Raw genomic sequence first — 22025 nt, 5'->3', positions numbered from 1 at the left:
TGGAGGAAATATTGAGAGCGTTTGGAGGTGGCCAACTCAGGACACTTCATTAATACCGCATGTGGTCGGCATTTCAAAAGAAATGGCCACTGTTCCCGGATGAACCCCAGCCACACCCATGTTTACAGATAGTGACCGCCGTGGGTGGCCTGGGAATTTCTAAACTGTACACAGCGGTGCAGGCCCAAACCCCCACTATAAACCAAATAAAAGAAAAATGGGAAAGGGACTTACAGGTGCCCATCGAAGACGAGAAATGGAATAGATATTGCTCACTGACTAAGAAGGTCTCCCTGAACGCTGGACTGCGGTTAATCCAATTCAAGATTCTGAACAGATTACATTACACCCCAATTAAAATAGTGAAATTTACCCCTGGTGCGTTGGATGCATGCCCCAAATGTAATATGCCACAGGCAGGAGACTATCAGTGGAGTAACGTTGCTGAAAATGTTGGGGGGGACATGTCATCTGAAAAAAAAAATGCCCCATTCAAATGAATGGGGACAAAATTGTGTGCCATGAAAGTTGGGGGGGACAAACATCCCCGTCCCCCCCTAAAATTACGCCCATGGAGACTATCATATGTATTGGGAATGTCGGGTGGTGAGGAGCTTTTGGAGGGAGGTCGCTGAAATGTTGGGAGAAATTACACAAATCCCCCCAGACCTGAAGCCCCAAAAATACCTATTTGGGGACATAGGCAAATGTTCCGAGAAAACTAGAAGATTGTTTAATGTTGCATGTGCAATTGCTAAAAAATGTATTCTATTGAAGTGGAAAAATGCGAGCCTACCCAGCATGAACCAATTTCTTTGCGAACTAATGTATGTAAATGAGTCAGAAGAAGAATATGTTATGACCCGACCCACAGCCTGCAGACCCAAAGATATATGGGGCCCATTCAGAACTTACTTATGCAACTTGGCCTCTGATGACGGCGAATCTATGTAATGTTATGTAAATGTCATGATCATGATGTCAATCATCTGTTCTGTATACGCATGGTGCAGGCGGAGGAGTGTCATGTATCCCTGTGTTGCCACTAATAAAAAAAAGTTTGAAAAAAAAAAAGTGTTAGTGATCATCCATGTGCTCACTTGTGTGAGGCAGTTGGTGAGGATGATGATAGTGTAATCATTGGTAGTCATTTTGAAAATAAAATGATATGTGTGTTTTCTGCGTAGTTGTAGTAGGTGAATATGTGTTTTTGTAATAAGTCGGGAAATTTATATACTGAAAAGGATGGGTGATAGGCTTGATTCTTACAGAACTCCACAAGTTATTTTGCATGAGTTGTATCACAATAGGGGAAGCAAGATGATGTTTGTACTATCAGCTAGGAAAGACCCTGTTCACTGTCACATTATATTGTGTAGACCGCCTTATTCCATTCTCCTTATTAATGATACTTTGTTGATATTGTCGAAACGCGCTGAAATAAGCTAAGGGTATAAATTAGATTCTGCAATGATTTCAAGTTTGTCAAATTGGATATGAGTGTCAACGCTGGCCTGTTTCCCACTTATGCGTGACCTGTGATGATTCAGGACTCCACGTGTTCCAGGAGTTGGCTATATACAAATATATCGAGGATTTCGGCTGGGTATGGAATATAGGAGATTGGTCAGTAGTCAGTGGGGTCATCTGGATTTCCGTTTGTAGTTTTGAGGAGTGGTTTAACATAGGCAATCTTGAAAGAGAGCTGTATAATTCCAGTTTCCAATGAAGAGTTCATTAGCTTGCAAAAGTATATGAGGCTTCTTTGGGGAGGAATGTCTTGGTAGGGCAGGGGAGGCAGAGGTTTGCTGAAGATCTTTCTTTTTTTTCAGTGACCGGTTTCAGTGATTGACTTGAATTGGTTGAGCGATCAGATTGTGAATAGGTTATTGTTGCACAAAATGTCACTGTCTCTGCCCATCCTTGTTGCTTCTAGGGCTTGCTCTATGTTTTTCATTTTATGTTGAAATTGTTTGATGATATCACAGTTTCTTGGGTAGTGCAAGGTAGGGTTTCTCATTTACTTGATGATTTTGAATTTGTTTTTCTACTGGGTGAGTTTCTGTTCTGATGTGTTCTGTGTGGTCTAATTTCTTGGCCTTTAAAACTGCAGCATAGAAGTCTTGAATCGGTCATTGATATACTCTGTTGTCTTCTGGTTTGTAATGTGTCCTCCAAGCTTTTTCTAGTTTACAGTTTGTTTTCTTCGTGGTACTTAGCAGGGGGTAAACAACCTTACTGCTGTCTTTTCTCGGCATGGGTGATATGTTTAAAGGTCTAAGGATGTACAGTGCATCTGATATGCAAATTGTGCTTTGCTATATTTTCCCCATGGAGTAAGAGGTCTGATTCTCATAGGTGCGACTAGATGTCCACTATTAGTGTTCGAAGTTCCTCTATGATGATTGTTTTGGCACTTCTGGCAATGTCCTTTGTGAGTTGGTTTGTTAATAACAAAAGATACCATGAGGTTGTCACTCCAGAGTACATGGATGATAGGGGCTGACGACCTTCCACATAGGAAACTGCATTGTGTGCATGGCAACGAGAATGTGTTGCTCCCTTCACCATTTGTTTAAGGTGAAAATTACTAATTTCTGCTATGCCCCTTTCAGAAGGGAGGAAAGCATTATCGTTGTTGTTGGGAGTTGGATCTTGGTTATTCTTCCCCTGGACCCCACAGATTGAATTCATCTATTTTCTTCACTGTGTGTTACAGGGTGCTGGGGTCTCTGGCCCCATCATGATGGTGGTGCCCCTCAGTGTGGGGCGGCCGGCGGGCCCATGATGCGTGCGGGGCGCATTGCCTGAAGGAACACACTGACATGGCTTTAGAGTCTCATGGTAACTGCTGAGCAGGAGACTGCTTGTCACCTTTATTAGTGCGGGCCACGTGGCCCCAACATGTGACTGTGCATGAGCCACGGCGCTCATGTACACGTTACAACACCCCATGCCAAGGGTAAAGACAAATAAATGATGAACGTTTAAGATGGCATGTGTTAAAACAACTGCTAACGGTCACGCTGACCTTGTGTGTCATTGCGGAACCCAGATATACACATTCCCTTTTCCACTTGCAGTTCTGGCCAGCATTGATGTCAAGCTGTTCTACAGCGAGTACTTTACACACATTACTTTTGCGGTGTCACTGCATTACGAACATACCTCCTTTGTCTGGTATACACTTGGGCACATATGTACACTGGGGTGTAACATGCCTATGCACTTGGTTACTACAAATGTATTAGTCCAATATGGAAGTGGGGATGGCCCCAATGGCCCGAAAAGCCTCCCTGGGAATACCGGGCCACTTCGGCAGATGGTCACAGGGCAGTCCCTCTGTGTCAGTTTGCCCACGATGGAAAGCGCTCCACTAGCTGGCAAAACCACGCCTGGAGATACCGGGGGCCACATTGGCTGTTGTCCTGCCAGCAGGTCTCTGGCCTGCCTGCTGTAGGGTGGTCCTCCAGCAGGCCTGAGTGGTGTTTGTTCCTTCGCGGCAGACCGTAGTCTGGAGTCTTTCGTGCCCCCTTCCATTCCTCAACCGGTGAGAAACTGCTGAATGGCAGTGGGCAGATCTGTGCCCAGGTTCCCCCCTTCAGGTGGCAGTTCTTATTTGCCACTGCTGCAGCGGCAGCCCCACCCTGTTGAGGCTCCCTGCTGCAGGAGTTGGCACTTGCAGCGATCAGGGCATGCAGTGCCCAGGTATTCCCTCTGCTTCACAGATGGTGCTTGTGTTGGAGCAGCGACGACCGCGCCGTGGCCAGGCTCCCTCAGTCAGGAGCTCTGTTTGACGTGCATTCTGCTTGGCGGCACGAGCACTCTCTTCAGGGAGAGCCGCTGCATGGCTGGCTGGCTGTTGTCCTTTGTAGCCTCCCACAAGCAGGAGTTCTTCCTTGCTCTCCTCTGGCGTACGGCCACTGCAGTAGCAGAGCTTGCCGCACCGCTCTCTGGTGTTGGTGGTGGCGGGGATGTACCCCGCTGCATGATCCGCTCCTCGCCCGTTGGCCCCAAGGTTAGGAAATCACTGTAGTGGCTTGCGTGGAACCTTGGCGGCGCCAGTTGCCGCCCTCTTCCTCTCTCCCCAGAAGGTGCTGACGACAGCCTTTTTGGTCCAGGCTCGCTTTTGTGCTCATCTTCTGCCTGACCGCACAAGCACTCTCCTTGTGAGGCGCCATGGTCATGCCAGTGTCATGGCAGGGATTTGTGATGCTTGTGTGCAGGATGGGCAGCGGTCCATGTCGTGCCATCTGCGGGCTCCCTTCCGGGCGGGAGTAGCTCGAGGTCCAGAACGGGCAGCGGTCCATGTCGTGCTCTCTGCAGGCTCCCTTCCAGGTGGAAGTAGCTCGAGGTGCCTGGGTGCAGGACAGGCAGCGTTCCATGTCGTGCCATCTGCGGGGTCCCTTCCAGGCAGGAGGGTTCACTTGCTGTCCTGGGCTCTGGGGTATAGCCACTGCAACAACAGTCCTTGCTGTGCCGCTCTACTCCCGTTGAGTGTTGGGGATGTGCCCCAATGCATGACTTGCTTCTGACCCATTGGCCACAAGGATAGGCAGAGTCACGTTGGTGGCTTCCTGCAAAAGCCACTGCGGCATCGGGTCTTGCTGAGCCACCCTTCTCCTCCGAGGCCTCTCCCCCAGGCAAGTTGCTTTAGGCAGCGCACCTCTCCCCCCGACGGGAGTGCCTTGTATGAGGCAGTGCACCTCTCCCTCTGGCAGGAACGCCTGCTTCCAGTGTCCGTTGTGTCAGGGTATTCCTCTGGCTTTTGTGCCAGGCATGGGCCTGTGGTGCTGTCGTGGCATGGGCCGCTTGTTCTCCCCCAGGCAGGAGTACTAACAGTCATTGCAGCAGCATGGGCCGCTGTCTCTCCCCCAGGCAGGAGTATACTCGGCTGCATGCATGGGCAGGCTGCATGCAGGGTGACAGACTGCCCACTGCTCCTCCGCCTGTATGAGCAGCTTCTTCCTCTGCACATCTCCCCCCAGGCAGGGGCTTTCCCTGAACTGTTGTGGCACAGGCTGCTGTCCTCGCCCAGGCAGGCAGGAGACTTACTTGTGCAGTCTTTCTGTGGTGGCACGGTCGCTTCCTGTTCCCCCAGGCAGGAGTACATTTTATTTCCTTGTCGCCCCGGGTGCTGCCCTGTCTCCCCCAGGCTGAAGCTTCATTAATTATTCCTTTTTATGGTGGCTAGCGCGCATCCCAATCTGCCCCAGCAGAGCAATTGCTTTCTTTGTGGTGGTGGCGGCCATGCCGCTCCCTCTCCCTCAGATGGGAGACTTTCTAGTTTATTGCGTCAGCTTGCTGCAAGCCGCTTCTTTCTGCCCTGTGGGAGCCTAATGTCTGGAGTGGCGAACCAGCCACATTTCCCCCCAGGCAGCGGGGCAAGTTATTTTCTTTTTCTTTCTCTGCGATGCGGCAGAGCCTGCGCACACCGTGAGACGGGGCACTGCGTGCCTTTGTTGCGGCGGGCCCTGCCCCTCAGTCCCTCCCCCTTCAGGAGGGTAGCATTGTGGGCAGCAGCCCTCGCAGTCTCCCCAGCCACGAATACACTCTTCGTTTGCTGCGTATGCGGCAAAGATCGTGCCGCTGACTCCCACAGGTGGGAGATTGACATTTTCATAGCGGGGAGATCCCCATTGGACACCCCCACCTCCTTAGGTCAGAATAATAGTACATTGAAATGAATACACAGACAACTTTTTTAAAGTTCTTTGGAAAACACAAGGTCACAGTTTATTTGGAGCAAGACAACTTGGGACGGTCCCAGCCACATCACAAAAAACAGTCAGATACGGGTGAACCATGTCACCTCTTTAGCCACTGGCCAAACAGTCAGATACGGGTGAACCATGTCACCTCTTTAGCCACTGGCCAAACTGACAAAAACTGCTGGTTATTCCAGCTACACTGGTACTACCAGCAGGACACTCAGGGGCACTGACCAGGAGATTGTTGGCCTAAAGGCCTAAGTAAGGGAGTCAGTGCCCGTCGAGGGATCGGCTCGAGCCCGGCCAATCCCGAGCCGCTGCAGCTGCAGCGTGAAGTCCCTCATTGGCTAGGACCGCCCCGATACTCCGCCTGTAACAAGAGAAGAGAATTAGGAACAACTCATACAACACACTAAACTTATCTTATCACTAATTAACTCTGTTCACCTTATCACTCCTATTGATGATGCGAAAGCCTCACCCTGATCCTACTCTACTACCGGTCTGCACGTATTAACTCCCAGTTACTACCAGTAGGACACTGTCCCATATATGCCACTGGCAGAAGCTGACAACGCTTCTGGTTACTACCAGGAGAACACTGATTACTACCAGTAGGACACTGTCCCATATATGCCACTGGCACAGGCTGACAGCGCTTTTGGTTACACTCCAAATCTTACCGACCTTCAACTTGTTTGCCCCAAGACTTTACTATCAGGCGTGGGTGGGTGGGGATTAACACTAGGCGGGAGCTGCAGGGCAAAAGACTGATGGCCTGCCGCTCCCGCCCTTATAAGTGTCCCCGGGGAGATCTGACCGGAAGCCAGGTCCCCGGGGACACCTCTTCCGCCTCGCTGAGGTGGAAGGAAGAGGAGAGGCATGCCCAGCAACCGGAAGGGGGTGGCCAGAGGGGACAGCCCGCTATGTAGGCTGTCCCTCTAGCGCCCCCTGCGGGGGCCGGTCAGCCTCTTAGCGGGGAGATCCCCATTGGACACCCCCACCTCCTTAGGTCAGAATAATAGTACATTGAAATGAATACACAGACAACTTTTTTAAAGTTCTTTGGAAAACCAAGGTCACAGTTTATTTGGAGCAAGACAACTTGGGACGGTCCCAGCCACATCACAAAAAACAGTCAGATACGGGTGAACCATGTCACCTCTTTAGCCACTGGCCAAACAGTCAGATACGGGTGAACCATGTCACCTCTTTAGCCACTGGCCAAACTGACAAAAACTGCTGGTTATTCCAGCTACACTGGTACTACCAGCAGGACACTCAGGGGCACTGACCAGGAGATTGTTGGCCTAAAGGCCTAAGTAAGGGAGTCAGTGCCCGTCGAGGGATCGGCTCGAGCCCGGCCAATCCCGAGCCGCTGCAGCTGCAGCGTGAAGTCCCTCATTGGCTAGGACCGCCCCGATAATCCGCCACGCTTTGATGGTGGCTCCCGCTGCCATCAATGCCCCCAAACTTCAGGACCTTACTTCTCCTTAAAACTTTCCTAAACATCTACATTGTTACCATACTCACCATTGGTTTACTGTAACCAGCCCTCCTTAGCTCACCCAGGCGGCTACTACCAGGAGAACACTGGTTACTACCAGTAGGACACTGTCCCATATATGCCACTGGCACAAGCTGACAACGCTTCTGGGTACTACCCGGAGAACACTGGTTACTACTAGTAGGACACTGTCCCATATATGCCACTGGCATAAGCTGACAACGCTTTTGGTTACACTCAAAATCTTACCGACCTTTGACTTGTTTGCCCCAAGACTTTACTTATCAGGCGTGGGTGGGTGGGGATTCACACCAGGTAACTTGTGCGCCACTATGCGCAACATCACCTGTATTTGTGTGGGCAAACGTCCGCGACCTAACTTGGCCGGATTGTTGCCCCCCAAATGACTTTAATAACCGCCTTGGTGCCCGCCTCCCCTGGAGTCACCAGTGAATAGCAGGCAGCAAGGAATGCCACCTCATTCCAGGAGTGCCGGCCACACACACCCTCGGTACCATTGAATCCCAGGTTGTGGCCGATCGTCCATTGCCTAGCCCTTTGTTTTTTTTTTACACGTGTCACAAATGAGTGGCCGATCAACCACACTGCGTCATCTGCGGTGAAAAAACATACCACACCATAAGTTTTTTGATCCCCCAGGATCCAACCCGCCCAACTACCCAGCCCGGCCCTTGAGTGCTCTTGGTATCTAGTATTCTTCTGGGAATGCACTGTGCTGGGGGCGGACATACAGTCAATAATGGCCTCCCCACCTTCATGATTGCCCGTGGAGACATGCCCTGCTGAAAGGCAGTGGTAGCTGCGCCTATCCTGAAACTATGGGTAGACCACCCCTCCCCCTGAATTCCCAAGGCCTTCAAGGCCATTGTCAGCACCATGCGAAATTGAAATACAGAGAGGGGGGAAGTGTTGGCGTGGATTAGCGGGGGGCCAGCGCTTGTAGCTCTTATTTGTAGAAACCGCTTAAAAAGGTGCACAGGGCAGCAATCCGCCAGGGGGGCCCCATGTTAGGCATATGTGAAAACCTTTTCCCTGCTATTCCGTCTTGCTTTTCCTCAACCATATACTGACCCCTTCACCTGAGTCTTTGTGGAACAGGGATACATCACCCAAAGCAATGGCCCTCCCAGATGTGTCTTTCTTGGATGCAGAAACTAGCTCACTAATCCTAAAGGCCCCAAAAAAGGCCCATGCGAACGCCAACCTGAATAGAGCCGTTTCGTATTCGCCGAAGCATATGCTAGGTAATATGGCCAACAACCTCACCAATAACCCAAAGTCAATTGGTTTGCGCACGTCCTCAGACCTTGGCTCCGAACGGGCCCAGCCTTTCAATGCCGAGCGCACCAAAAACCCCTTTGTGGGATCACCCCTCCCCTCCAACTTGGAGTGGAAGGCAACCGCCGCCAGGTGCGACGCCGCCGAACTCTTTGACAATCCTTCTGAGTGCGCCCAAACCACAAAAGTGCGTACCTGCTCCTCCGCGGTCGGTTTTTCGCACTGTAGATAAGAAATCACGCTCTTGAACTTACCATAACCTTGCTGGTATCTGCATCTTACTCTGGGCGTGAGTGAGCGCTCACTCAACTCTGCGAGTGCCCTGTCCACACCACCAACTGCCACCATTCCTTTTTGAACTGCGCTCCCTCCAGCTTGCCCTCCGGGTGGGCATTCCGGAACTTGGACCACTGAAAGCGAGAAAGAGCGTCAGCAGCAACATTTGCAGTGCCCGGCACCGGTCGAGCCCTAAATTCAATGTTATGATATAAACATACTTCCACTAGTTTTCTGAGCAAGCTCAACATTGCTGGGCAAGAAGCAGACTAAGTTAATGGCTTGGACTACCGCATTGTTGTCGGACCAAAAACGAACCCTCTTGTTGGCCAGAATCCTAGGCCACAACAACAATGCGACTACAATGGGGGAACAACTCTAGGACCATTATGTTTTTTGTTCTGCCCTTCTTGTGCCATTGCTGCGGCCACTTCTGAGCACACCACTCAGGCCCTAGGATCACACCGAAACCTTCGCTTCCTGCAGCATCCGAAAACATCTGTAGCTCAGCGCTGGTTTCCCACGGGGTTCGCCATAACTGAACCCCATTGAAGCTATCTAAGAATCTGCACCACATCTTCAAGTCCTCTTTGAGGGCAGCGCTTAATCTAATGTGGTGCTGCTTCTGAGCCACAAAGCTGTTGCCCTGACCAGCCTTCGTGCAAAGACCCTCCCCGCCGGGATGACTTTGGCCGCAAAATTCAGCTTACCCAGGAGTTGCTGCATCTTCTCCATGGTGGTCTTGTCCTTCGACAAATTACTCCTAGTCACAGCCTTTAGGCCTTCGACTGTGTCCTCTGGTAACCTGCAGGTCCCCTTAACAGTGTCACTCTCAATGCCAAGGAATGTTAAAACCCTACATGGACCGAAAAAGGAACAAGACACTGAGCACCCCATGGGCATGCATTTACCCACAAAGAAACCCTGCTTCCAATGGTGGGCAGGGCCTACGAACTATATCTATGTACAAATGCCTGGCCAGTCGGCATCTGCGACCTTTCGCTTGACCCAGCTGGATACTCTGGTCTAGTGATTTCATTAAATATCACCATTACAATTACCCTGATATAGGAGCGAGCTCCTAAATGATACCATTCTGCCTGGCATTACTTGAAAACACTGAAATTCCACCCTCCCTTCTTACAGAGGGTCAAACGTTACAATCAACCAATACTAAATGCTGTGGCTCAGAGGCCCTCACCCAAAAACCATAGTAAACAATCCCACGTTTTGTAGCAAACGCATTAGCTAAAGACTGTACTGCCCGCGTTCCAACAGGATGATTGGGCAGCCAAATTATAGATAAAGAGTTAGCAGCATGCATACCGCTGAACCGGCCTTAAACACTAACCACGCTGACCACTTGGCTAAAGACTGTACTGCCTGCGTTCCAACAGGATGATTGGGCAGCCAAATTATAGATAGAGTTAGCAGCATGCATACCGCTGAACCAGCCTTAAACACTAACCACGCTGACCACTTGGGACAGGGTGGCTACAGCATCCTTTAATGAGATACAGCACGCCAGTGCACCGAGCTGCATGATTCAAAGCAGTGCAGAATTCACCACTGTTTTACAGTGACCAAAAGACCCGTGCCTAGGTACTTCCCAAAAAATGCACTGGGTACCGTATTCACCATTCGTTCCCAAGTGACGCACTGTACAAGTGTGTTCTTTATGGTAGCGATAAACCCCCATATCATTTTCAAATCGTCAATTTGTTCGCCAAAGTAGTGTGTTAATTCCGGTATGCAACTCCCTTTATGAGCCCATAACGCCATCTTTGTTTAGTCGTAACAGCTGGCCAGTCAGCGACCGGCCAGCCTAAAGTTATTGCTCGGCCATACTACCTTGCCGCTCAGTGGCCAGCCAAAATCACCAAAGAAGCAACCCATATACCTTAATTGCGCACTGTACTTTAATAGCCTTGTCATTAGTGGGAGCCTGTTCAACCCGGGTCATAAACCATCAGTCTGTGATGCCCCATACATACAACCATTCTGAAAAATGTAATAATAATTTTGCATTTTATATAGTGCTACGAACCCTCAGGTATCTGGTGCGGCTTATTATTACCCACTGTGTGTGGTGTTCATTTATTGACCTCGGAAGGATGAAAGGCTGAGTTTGGCCATGCAGGGATCCGAACCAGCGTTAGCAAGCTCCGCATTGATGTCAAAGCTTGCGCTCTACTCACTGTGCCCTTGCCCGGGCGAACTATGTATCATAATCAAAGAAAATTGTGTTGCGCCGAGGACATGTACGACCTATTCATAATACACAGTATATGCCGAAATGACACCTGCGGCACATGCTCAGACCCACTCGGGCTAAAGAGCGGCGCTGCTGAGATCGAACTCAGGATCCCCCGTTTATTAGACAGGCGCTTTAACCAACTAAGCAACTGCGCCACATCCTCGTTCAAAACAAGAACACCTGTCCTGAACACAAGGCATCAAACTATGCACAGAAACGCATGGCACAGAGGCCATGACACCACGCTGGAATGGACAATCTTTTCTTAAAAAATTGGTGCCTGCATTGAACCATAAAGAAGAACGTGCGTGGCAAAAGGCCCACTAAGCGAGCCCCGTGCCAAAAGACAATTTAACCATATAATTGTAATTCACCCCAACACAAGCTGTGGCCCTGCACCCTCTTCCTGGCTGCGGCCCCACAAGCAGCGAGTACGAGGGGAAAGTGGTTAAAATATACTGATGCACGGTCTATGTCCCCTTGCCCAATTCGAAATTGCTTTCCAAACAAAAGAAACAAGTGTGGCAATCCCGAGCCGCTTCGGCATTTTCTACCGGCCAAACGTGTGCCATGCAAAAACACAAAACCATAACAGCATTCAGTAAATGTAATAATCTTCTAACCCAAATCCCAACGCGACAAAGCGCGTTAACATCAGCGTCGGACTACGTGCCCCAACTCCTTCCGCAACTATCGTCGTGGACAAAGCGTATCATGTCAACATCTGTTTCCACAATGGCCGTTCCGACCCTGAATAAAAAACCCCTGGCAAGGGTGAGATGGGCAACACAATAGGCAACCCCCTTGCCAAAGACCACGTGCATTCCAAATTTGCAGTGCTGCGACCACGAGCAAATTTATGCATCTATCCAACAATTACACTAACATGTAACACTGTCACATTGTAACCACTACAGCACACTGCAAACTCAGCAGTAAAATGCAGCCTGCCCGGTGGCTCGGATTCCAACCCCGTTAATCACTGCCAGTGGCCTAATTTACCAAACCTAACAAAGTGGGCGCAGCGGCCGGCCATCATTAATGAAACCACGGGCTCCGCGCATGTCCGGAGCATGCAGCGCTGATGCCCCGAATGAAGGTGCAGACAAGACGTTGAACGGCGGCCAGCCAATTCAAGAGTAACATGCCGGCCATCTTCGAAAACAGGAGTATTGTAAGCAATACAACATGCCGCGGGTCAAAACAATTGCCCCAAAACCAGATAATATGGGTGAGCATGCAGACATCAAACCGTACCCTGCAGTGCAACGGCTGTCCATGGATACTGACATACCATCGACCATTAAAAGTACCGTAGACCAGCAACAACATACTTATTTGGGCCTAATATGGACGTAATGCGCAACTACACAGTACATTCACAACCCATATTACAGTGTCCCCGCCACTCTTTGGTGCCCAAGCCGATCCTGTACTCACGCAGCGGCCGATAAGTGAACAAACATGCTCCCTGCAACGTGACAAAAGGCGCAGTGGGCCCATTAGAAGGATTAGAACCGGGACAAAATGTGTGAAACGCAACACGACCCCACACACCACGTAACAATTTTGCAAACAATCCCTACAACTGGCGCAGCGCACTAGTTGATGTGCACTGCCCCCCACGTGGCGCGGCTGCCCCGCACACAAATTAAAACATGGACGATTATAATTGCAATTATTTTCTCAACACGTTCCGAATGTTGAAGTTGAAGGCTTGTCTTGAACCCCAACCTTGCTGGTACCCGTCACAACTCCTACTGACTGTGCCACAGACTTAAAGAGGACCGGTCTCATGTCAAAACATGCATAATCAACTGAAGTGGCCACCGCAAATTTTGAAGTTGGAGCACTTGCTCGAACCCTCAACCTTTCAGATACAAGTAACAGCACTTACTGACTGTACCACAGAAATTGGCTTGTCAGTTCGACCTTTGTTAATCACAATCAACCGTGCAAAATTGAATGTGCATATGCTCCCCACGTGGCGCGGCGGCCTCGCACATAATTTAAAACATGTACTGAGTTTGGCCCCGCCGGGATCCGAACTTAAGTTAGCAGGGTCTGCACGGATGTCAAAGCGAGCGCTCTACTCGCTGTGCCACTGGACCGTCGCTCCAAGAAGGACCGTTTTCCTGCAAAAACGTATAAGACAGGGGCTGCCGCCTAATACAACAATGGGACATCACATGCAGTGTGAGCCATAAACAACTTCGACTATCCGGATGTACCTGAGCTACCGCCGGTAACTGAAAGAAAAACGTGCACTAAAACGGATAAAATGACATCGATAGATCCGTGCATACTTGCATGTGCCGAGCACGCTACAATTAACAGCATGGTCAATGGCACCCAGTCCTGTAAAACATAACTGGGGTCCGCTCGAGCTAGCACGGCGGCCAGCGAGCAGACCCCGACCCCGCCCCAACCCCCCGTTTATTCGGCGGCGAAGCGCCCTTGATACTTATCAGCGGATCACGAACGGCGGGAATCATCACACGGCGGGAGCACACTGGGCGGGAATTGATTAACACTAGGCGGGAGCTGCAGGGCAAAAGACTGATGGCCTTCCGCTCCCACCCTTATAAGTGTCCCCGGGGAGATCTGACCGGAAGCCAGGTCCCCGGGGACACCTCTTCCGCCTCGCTGAGGTGGGAGGAAGAGGAGAGGCATGCCCAGCAACCGGAAGGGGGTGGCCAGAGGGGCACGGATGTCAAAGCGAGCGCTCTACTCGCTGTGCCACTGGACCGTCGCTCCAAGAAAGACCGTTTTCCTGCAAAAACGTATAAGACAGGGGCTGCCGCCTAATACAACAATGGGACATCACATGCAGTGTGAGCCATAAACAACTTCGACTATCCGGATGTACCTGAGCTACCGCCGGTAACTGAAAGAAAAACGTGCACTAAAACGGATAAAATGACATCGATAGATCCGTGCATACTTGCATGTGCCGAGCACGCTACAATTAACAGCATGGTCAATGGCACCCAGTCCTGTAAAACATAACTGGGGTCCGCTCGAGCTAGCACGGCGGCCAGCGAGCAGACCCCGCCCCAACCCCCCGTTTATTCGGCGGCGAAGCGCCCTTGATACTTATCAGCGGATCACGAACGGCGGGAATCATCACACGGCGGGAGCACACTGGGCGGGAATTGATTAACACTAGGCGGGAGCTGCAGGGCAAAAGACTGATGGCCTTCCGCTCCCACCCTTATAAGTGTCCCCGGGGAGATCTGACCGGAAGCCAGGTCCCCGGGGACACCTCTTCTGCCTCGCTGAGGTGGGAGGAAGAGGAGAGGCATGCCCAGCAACCGGAAGGGGGTGGCCAGCCCGCAGGGGGCCGGTCAGCCTCTTAACGGCGGGTCCAACCGCTGACTGTCCTGGGTGCAGCGTGAGGTGCACACCCTCTTTCTGCCTTCCTGTGGGGCCAAAGAAGAGGCTAGGGATGCCAGCACTCTCGCAGTCCTTCCCAGGGCCTGACTTTTGTCCCCTTCGTGGGCACGTTGGTGCACATCCCGCTTCCTCCTCTTTTTATTTTCTCCACTGTGTGGGTCCTGTCTGTGTACCCCCTCGTCGCTAGATGTTACAGGGTGCCGGGGTCTCTTCCCCCATCATGATGGTGGTGCCCCTCAGTGTGGGGCGGCCCGGGGGGCCCATGGCGTGCACGGAACGGGTTGCCTGAAGGAACACACTGACACGGCCTTAGTGTCTCATGCTAACTGCTTAGTGGCCCCAACATATGACTGTGCATGAACCGCAGCGCTCGTGTACACGTTACAATACTATAATGTTACAATACTGACTGTGTCATGTTGATCTGTTTCCATTTCTCTAATCAGGGTTTTTGTTGTGATGTATTTTCCTTTTGCAATTTTTCGATTTTTTTTATGTGGGATCTATGAAATCCTCTAACTTTGAAATAGGTATTTCTCATCTGAATACTTCCTAGTACAGTCTATTAGCAACACTATTTCCTAATCTTTCTGATGGTTTGATGCTATCGTCTTGTTTGCTGGGCTCTGATCCATAGGTAAAATATTTAATCTATGTACGTGTCCTGTGTTTCATGTTATTGTTGGGTCCTGCACCAGCCTCATCTTTCCGGTTTTTCTTTATTAAGAGATGTGTTTTGCAGTGTTCTCTGTGTCTTCATTCTTACACATGGTGGGAATCCCCCAATTCCTCCTGGGGGTATTGCTGTTTCAAACCACTACAAAAAGGGGAAGTGACCCATCCACCTATGGGTTTACGGGAGTAACACGAAGGGACATGAACTGGCATTGGTCTGAGAAACCAACAACCTCCCTGGTGAGAGTGACTCTGTTCTCTGTCACAATATTAACAACGCTATCGACTGTTAAAATCAAATGTATTGCTGTTGCAACATTGTCTCTTTTTTTCCTCCTTCTTTTCTTGGTTCACAATTCTCTTCTCTGTATGTTTAGCCTTTCCATTCTGCCCGATTACTGAAGTTGTGAAGGGGCCCCCATTGTAACTCTAAGAGATTTGACATTTTATCTCTTAGTTTGGAGGCCTTGTCCTCGTGCTTGTTTTAGTCTGTGTTTGATTTCTTGCAATTCTGAGCTGAATTTTCTGAAGTTTGTTGATTTTAAATTCTTCATTAATTTATCCCTGGTTATGAAGAAGGGTAGGACTGGGGATAAGGGATAAGGACGAGGAGTAGCTGAGGCAGAGAAAGCAACCCTCAGAATCCTAACACTGCCCTATATCCCAGACTGCAAAGCAATTTTCATCCACCTTATCCTCAACAATCACACATTTCATTAATGTACAGAGACAGACGCCCTTCCTACAATCCTACCTTTGCGGAATGTCTCACAGACATAATAGCTAACCTTGTAGTAGAACACCAGCATTAAATCATTGTTGGAGATTTCAGTATCAAGTTCGAGGAAGACAATGAAACCTCTGCCAAATCTTAGCACTCCCTCAAGCTGTGGTGAGATGACAGAACCCCCCATACAATGGTGTGGGGATGGCAAGCCTAAAGGGACTGGGACAGTCAAGTCGCTTGTGCCTCCGAGATCGTGGAAAGAGCAGGAGTCCAGTTGCTTGTATTTCTATGACCAAGCTAACCAAATCAATAACAGAAAGGATACAACCTGACTACATATTCCAGCAGGCATTAGTAAAACCGCTTCTCAATTATGCTGGTGTAAACAAGTGCAAAGGGTTCCAGCAATATGACAAATTACCGACAAATATACAAAATAGAACTACCTGCTTTGAATCAAACAGAAACCATCATCCACCCTGCTAGGCGGAGACAGCAGTGGGCTCTGACGATCCCTGAAATGCAAAGCAACATAGAACACAGCACAGCCCTGTCTGAACCAGAGTGGAATTTAAAGATGGAGCTTGCGACACCGGAGTACCCTTAAAGACTAGGAACCAGCATTTAGGTTAGTGTTTTACCAAACAACAAGTGACCAATCTAAGAAGGGATACTATTCATTCAAACCCTAAACTAGAAGTCCCAAACCAATTAAAAGTGAGAAGACTTGAACACCAATCCACGGCTGCTTCACAACGCCCTCTCCTTGGCCCAAAGTATGAGCGAGGCAGAAAAACCTCAAAGAAGTGAGAAAGCTGGAAAAACGCAGTCATGCTTCCGGATGTTTCCTGTTTTCACAGGAAAACCACTACCTGGGAAGAGGAAGCGAAGATTGTGGAGGCTGCAACACGGAACCTTTTGCTACAAAGGCCAAAGAATCTTGCCACTGGGCAAAGTGGTGGTGTTGGGGAAGAAGCTGGAGAAAGGGGCTGCAGAACAGAATCCAGTCCTATAGGAAGACTTGACCCTGAAAGAGTGGTGCAAAGAAATGCACACTGAATTTGAAGTCAATGTTTGGGAGAGACCTGGTGTGATTGCTGAGAAACCCATTGTCCTGAAGGCACCTTATGAGAATACTGAGAACTCCATCTACTGAGAGAGCTGATGTGAATGCTGAGAAACCTAGTGCGTGGGAGTGACATGATGTAAATGCAGATCAACCCAAAGTCTGGGAAAAACCTTGAAGTTGATATTGTGGAAAAGCCTGAGAAGTAAAGCCAGGAAAGAGAAAGTCTTGAAGCTGGAAACCTGGGAGAGGTTTCCTAAAAAGCAGTAAAAGCAGAGCTACTGAAAGAATTTCCAAACTGTGGGCCGCTCTTGGAAGACCCTTCCCAAATAATTGATCTTTCTTTTGTTAGACTAGGGATGGACATTTTACAATTGGCTTTGTGAACACTTTCATTGGCCAAAACTTTGAACATTTGTGCACTGGTGACTGGGCAAGCGCCCAGCCTCCGTAGGCACAGACATCTTTACCCTAATGCCCAGACTTCTGTCACAATCCTTCCTGTTCTACAATTCAGCAAAGTTCCTGGTTTTGAGGCAAGTGAACATTAGCTCCAGAAACAAGAAGCAGGGCGGCTTGGATCCCAATGGAATGACAGATGCTGCAGCCATTTTATCTTCACATCCAAATCCTGAAGATGTTTAAATGAGTATATATGGTTCATGGTACCCACCAAGCCCAGTGTACATTATTTAGTGAGGCAAGCATACAACCCTTTTATCACAGACATATTTGTCGAATATAAAGATGTGATCATGGGAGACCACCAGGGGGCGTGGGAGGGTATGGCCTTTTAGTTCACGGCTCCCGCTCCCTCCAGCATATATGAGAGGATAAAGAGCACCTTAACCCGGAGTAGAGACCCGAAACGGGTATACTGAAGTGAGCGAACGGGTAAAGAACACTGCAAGCCAAAAACTGCAGTGGAAACCGCAACCCGACATGGAGTTCGAGTGGGAAGACAGAGACGGGGGCCTCCTCGTAGAGGGGAAGATGTGCAAGCCTGCATCATGGTGATGGTAAGGAGCGGGTGAGAAAACACAAGAACGGTACTGGAGCCCCCGTGAGGAGGATTGTAGAGACTGGAGATGGGATGCAGTGCGCAGCCCAGCAGGAGAGGAGCGGAGAGCGAGTGCGGGACGCTGACACTGGCATGTGGAAGGATTGGTGTCCGTGACGGCATCTGGACAGATGATTCATAACGTGGTGGAGAAAGAAAGCACCCCCGCAAGGCAGAGGATTTGAGCAGAGAAAGACAGACTCCAATGAGACAGCCCTGGTGAGCAGACGGCGGTCCTGGGGGGAACGCAAAGCGTTTCCCCCCGGGGAGGATTTTGGCGCTGCACACGGCCAGCGAGTGGCTGTGGGGGGCAGAGCGCCTCCCGAGGGTATTTAAGGGTCCAGGGAAGGTTCGGGAGGCAGGCGACGGTTGGACTTGATGATTGTCAGTCCTGTCGCCTGCTCCCGAGCCTTCCCTGAGTAGCTGGGCCTTCGGTGCTGCAGGTTAGCGTAGGTGAGAGGGACAGTGTGTAGCAGTTGGGGGGAGGCTAGTTATAGGCAGGAAAAACTTTTAATTTGTATAATTGTTTGCTATAGCCGGGGGTACCGTAGATAAGGTACCCCCTCTTACTTTATTAGGCTCCGGTTCCAGTGGTCCGTGTTCGGGCGTAGGGGTTTTTTCTTTCAGTCATGGCATTGTGACACGGCATTTTGTCCAGTGCTGCTGGGGGTGGGGGTTGGGTAGGGTGCAGGGGGACGCGGTCCGTAGGGAGAGAGGGCAGTTTTAGCGGGCATTTGGGTCTGTGCCATCTCGCCCACGGGTTGTTGGGGGGGGGGGGGTTGAGGCAGGGAGCGCCTGGTCCCGTTTTGTTGGCTGGGAGAGGGGAATTCTGTGTGCGGTGGCCGTCGCGTGACAGAGGGGGCAGTGTGTTCCCATTAAAGGGGCCGCGTTGATTTGTTGTCTTTAGGTGCGGTGGTGCTTACACGCCGCCAGGGGGCAGTGTGACACGGACGCATCTCGGCCCCTGTGTTAGTTGGGCTTTTGATTTTTGGGGGCTTTCTTTTGCTTGTGGCACTTTATTGCCAGGGCGGAGGGTTTCAGGGGCTAGGGCAGTATTTAAGGGGGTAAATAGAGGTAAATAAAAATAAAAAAAACTAAAAAAAAATAATTAATTAATAATCATTTGGAGTATACCATTGGGGAGTTTCATATTTACGTTTGGGTGTTTGCAAGCGCTTATTTAACTAGTTTCAAAGTTAGTAGTTGGTCAATTGGGGTATAGGTCCACGGGTAGTTTTTGGCTCAGGGGCTTAGGTTTGCTAGGTTAATTTTCAAGGGGTATATATATATTGTAGTGCACAACCAGATTAGTAGTGCACGATGGTGGACCAGAGAGCCAGCAAGAAGCGTCTGGTTGATGCTAAGGCTCTGAGGGAGGCCTTGGAAATAATTAGTAGGGCATCTAGGGCCCAGTTGGAGGGGGTAGTGGGGGAGGTCACTGGTGGTGAGGTCACGGGGGAGGGGGAGATAAGTGGTGGGAGGCCGCAGCGTAGAGCAGCGGCAGATGGGGCTCTCGCGGCAGTGGTGGCTTGCACCCCCGCGGCGGGGAGAGGGGAGATTTGGGAATCCAGGGGCAAGAAGTTGAGGAGGGAGATAGACAGGAGGGCCTCCGGGGGAGAAATGATTTCGGGTGGGCAGCCATTGAGGGAGGGAGTGTATGATAGCCCTAGGGAAGCTGGGAGTGCTCAAAAGGAGGTGGCTCAAGGGAACCAGAGTGGGGCCAGTGAGGGGGTGCAGAAGGGGTTGGCAGGGCAGAGGGGAAGAGGGGGTAAATACCTGCAGAAGAGTGCAGGTGGGAGAAGGAGGGAGAGGTCCCCATCAATTGAGGAGGTTAGAGTGGGGCGCGGAACGGCCCCCCCGGTTAGGAGGAGTGAGGGCGGAGGGCGCTGCGCAGCCCCCGCTGGTCAGGTGGAGGTAGAGGGTTTAAGAACGGCCCCTCCTCGGTCAGCGCAAGGAGAGCCTAGAGGGTGCAGCACGGCCCCTAGCAATGAGGATTCCAGGGTGGAGGGCGGAACGCCTCGCCCGAGAGAAGAGGACCAGGCAGGGGTTTCCGTGGCCCCGCCGAGAAGACGTCACAGGAGTGGCGGAGCGGACGCCCTGGGCTCGCAAGAAGAAGATCAACTCAACTCGGGCATGAGCTCGCATCCACAATGGTATTTAAGAGGTGATGAAGTTGGATGGGAGGATTATGTGGGGCAATGGGAGGTAGAAGGTTACAGGGCGGAAAGGGGGGAGGAGAGAAGAAGTTTGAGGTGGGATCTGGAAAGGCAGGTGCAGGGTGGTCGGGGGCGAGAGGTCGGGGGAACTGTTGGCTGGGTGAGTCTGCTGACATGTTGTCCCCGCAGTAGGAGCCCTCTAAGAAAAGAGATGAGGAGCATCGGTGTGGACGCCAGACTGCAGACGGCCTGCATGGAAAGAGGTGAGCGGGAAAGGGAATGGTCATCTGCATGGCAGAGAGGGGACACGAGAAGGGGGACGGGAAATGAAGGGTCTGGACTGCAAGGGGTAAGGAAAGAAATAGGTGTACAGGCCATTGGAGCCTTGGGGGATGAGAAGAGCATTTGCTCAGTGGAGGTCCAAACGGACAAGGTAGTGGAGCCATTGGTGCTCGAGGTGCAAGTGGGAAAAGAAAAGGAGTTTGAAGTGAAAGGCAAGGAGAAAAAACTGCCATACATGGGTATAGCAAAACCGTTGGGGGCACACTTGATGGCAGCGACCAGGGAGAAGATTCAGGCGGGGGAATTTGTAGATGTTTTGAAGTTGCTCCATAGGGAAGTGACAGACAAAGGAGGGGTCTAAGGAAGAAGAGAGGAAACTGGCTTCGCGCCCAAGGGTCCCGGTGACTATTGAGAATTGGACGTCGGCATTTATCATTTATGCCAGTGTATATTGTGAAAAATTCCCGGAGCGTTGCGTGGCCCTGCTTAAATATATGGACGTAATTTGGAAGGCATTCACGAGTTTTGGGGGTTTTGCCTGGGTACGCTATGATGAGGAATTCAGAGCGAGAATGGCGGAGGACAGTCAGGCGGTCTGGGGGGAGATAGACATGGATCTTTGGCTGCAATGGATGGCTCCAACGAGGCCTGCCCCGACATTGCACACAGCAAGTGGGCTGCCTGTGCCTTACCGGCCCTTTCTTGGTCGCCCCGCCCATGAGGGGGCGGAGGAAGGAGGCAGAGGACAGCCCTCGACAGCATGTTGGGTGTTCAATAAAGAAGGCTGCACGAGGTGGATGTGCAAATTTAAACACGAGTGCAGCAGGTGCGCGGGTCGGCATCCTGTTACGGATTGTTTTCAGGCAGGGGACAGTGGGTCAGGGCGAGGAGCGGGGCAAGGAGGTGGGGGGGAAGGACCGCATGCCAGGTAAGTTGGGGTGTGCTGGTAGGTCGGGCTCAGTTTATCGTAAAAGGAGGGGGGGCACAAGGTTTGATGAAAGGTTTTGGGGGCGATTTAAAGGGGGTAGGAGAGGGGTGAGGAGGAAGAATCGTAGGTAGGGGAGGGCCGCAGGGGGGTGTAACTGTGGAAATTGTTAAGGGGTGGTGGCCGTCGTTTGGAGGGCATGGTCGACGGTGGCGAAGCCCTCACGCTTGCCGCACGACAAGGTGAGTAAGCTTCAGGCTGCATGGACGGAGGTGTGGGAGCGCCTCTGGTGCAGCAGGGGGAAGTGATGAGAGGGGTCTGCATGGACGGGGGTGCACTAGGGCCCCTGGTGCAGCTGGGGGAATAAAGTGGAGCAACGAATCAAGGTGCTGGAAGAGGAATTTATGTGGAATGGTCTGCATGGACGGGGGCGAGAGGTTTGGCCCCTGGTGCAGCGGTGGAGAGGAGAAAGGCAGAAAAGGGGCCTGCATGGACGGGGGTGCACTAGGGCCCCTGGTGCAGGTGGGAAACAGGTGGTAATGGAAGCAAGGAGCTTGAAGATTAGTTATATGGAAGGGACTGCATGGACGGGGTGCAGGTTTGGCCCCTGGTGCAGTGACGAGAGGAGTAATAAAGTAAAGGGCCTGCATGGACGGGGGTGCACGTGGGCCCCCGGTGCAGGGGGGGC

At 51.0% G+C, this 22025-nt stretch overlaps 1 long non-coding RNA gene across 1 annotated transcript in view; it reads right to left on the bottom strand.

The window, feature by feature from the left end:
• Positions 1 to 6416: 6416 nt before the first annotated feature.
• The window catches only part of LOC138580557 (uncharacterized), a 319738-nt gene continuing 304129 nt past the window's right edge, over positions 6417 to 22025 (bottom strand). Inside the window, exon 4 of the long non-coding RNA XR_011304291.1 lies at positions 6417 to 8927. This is a non-coding gene — a long non-coding RNA (uncharacterized lncRNA). The remainder of the gene's footprint in view (positions 8928 to 22025) is intronic.

Source organism: Ambystoma mexicanum, chromosome 3p, assembly GCF_040938575.1.
Source record: "Ambystoma mexicanum isolate Mex_15411 chromosome 3p, UKY_AmexF1_1, whole genome shotgun sequence".
Classification (NCBI taxonomy): Eukaryota; Metazoa; Chordata; class Amphibia; order Caudata; family Ambystomatidae; genus Ambystoma; species Ambystoma mexicanum.
This window is presented reverse-complemented; position numbering and strand designations above follow the sequence as displayed.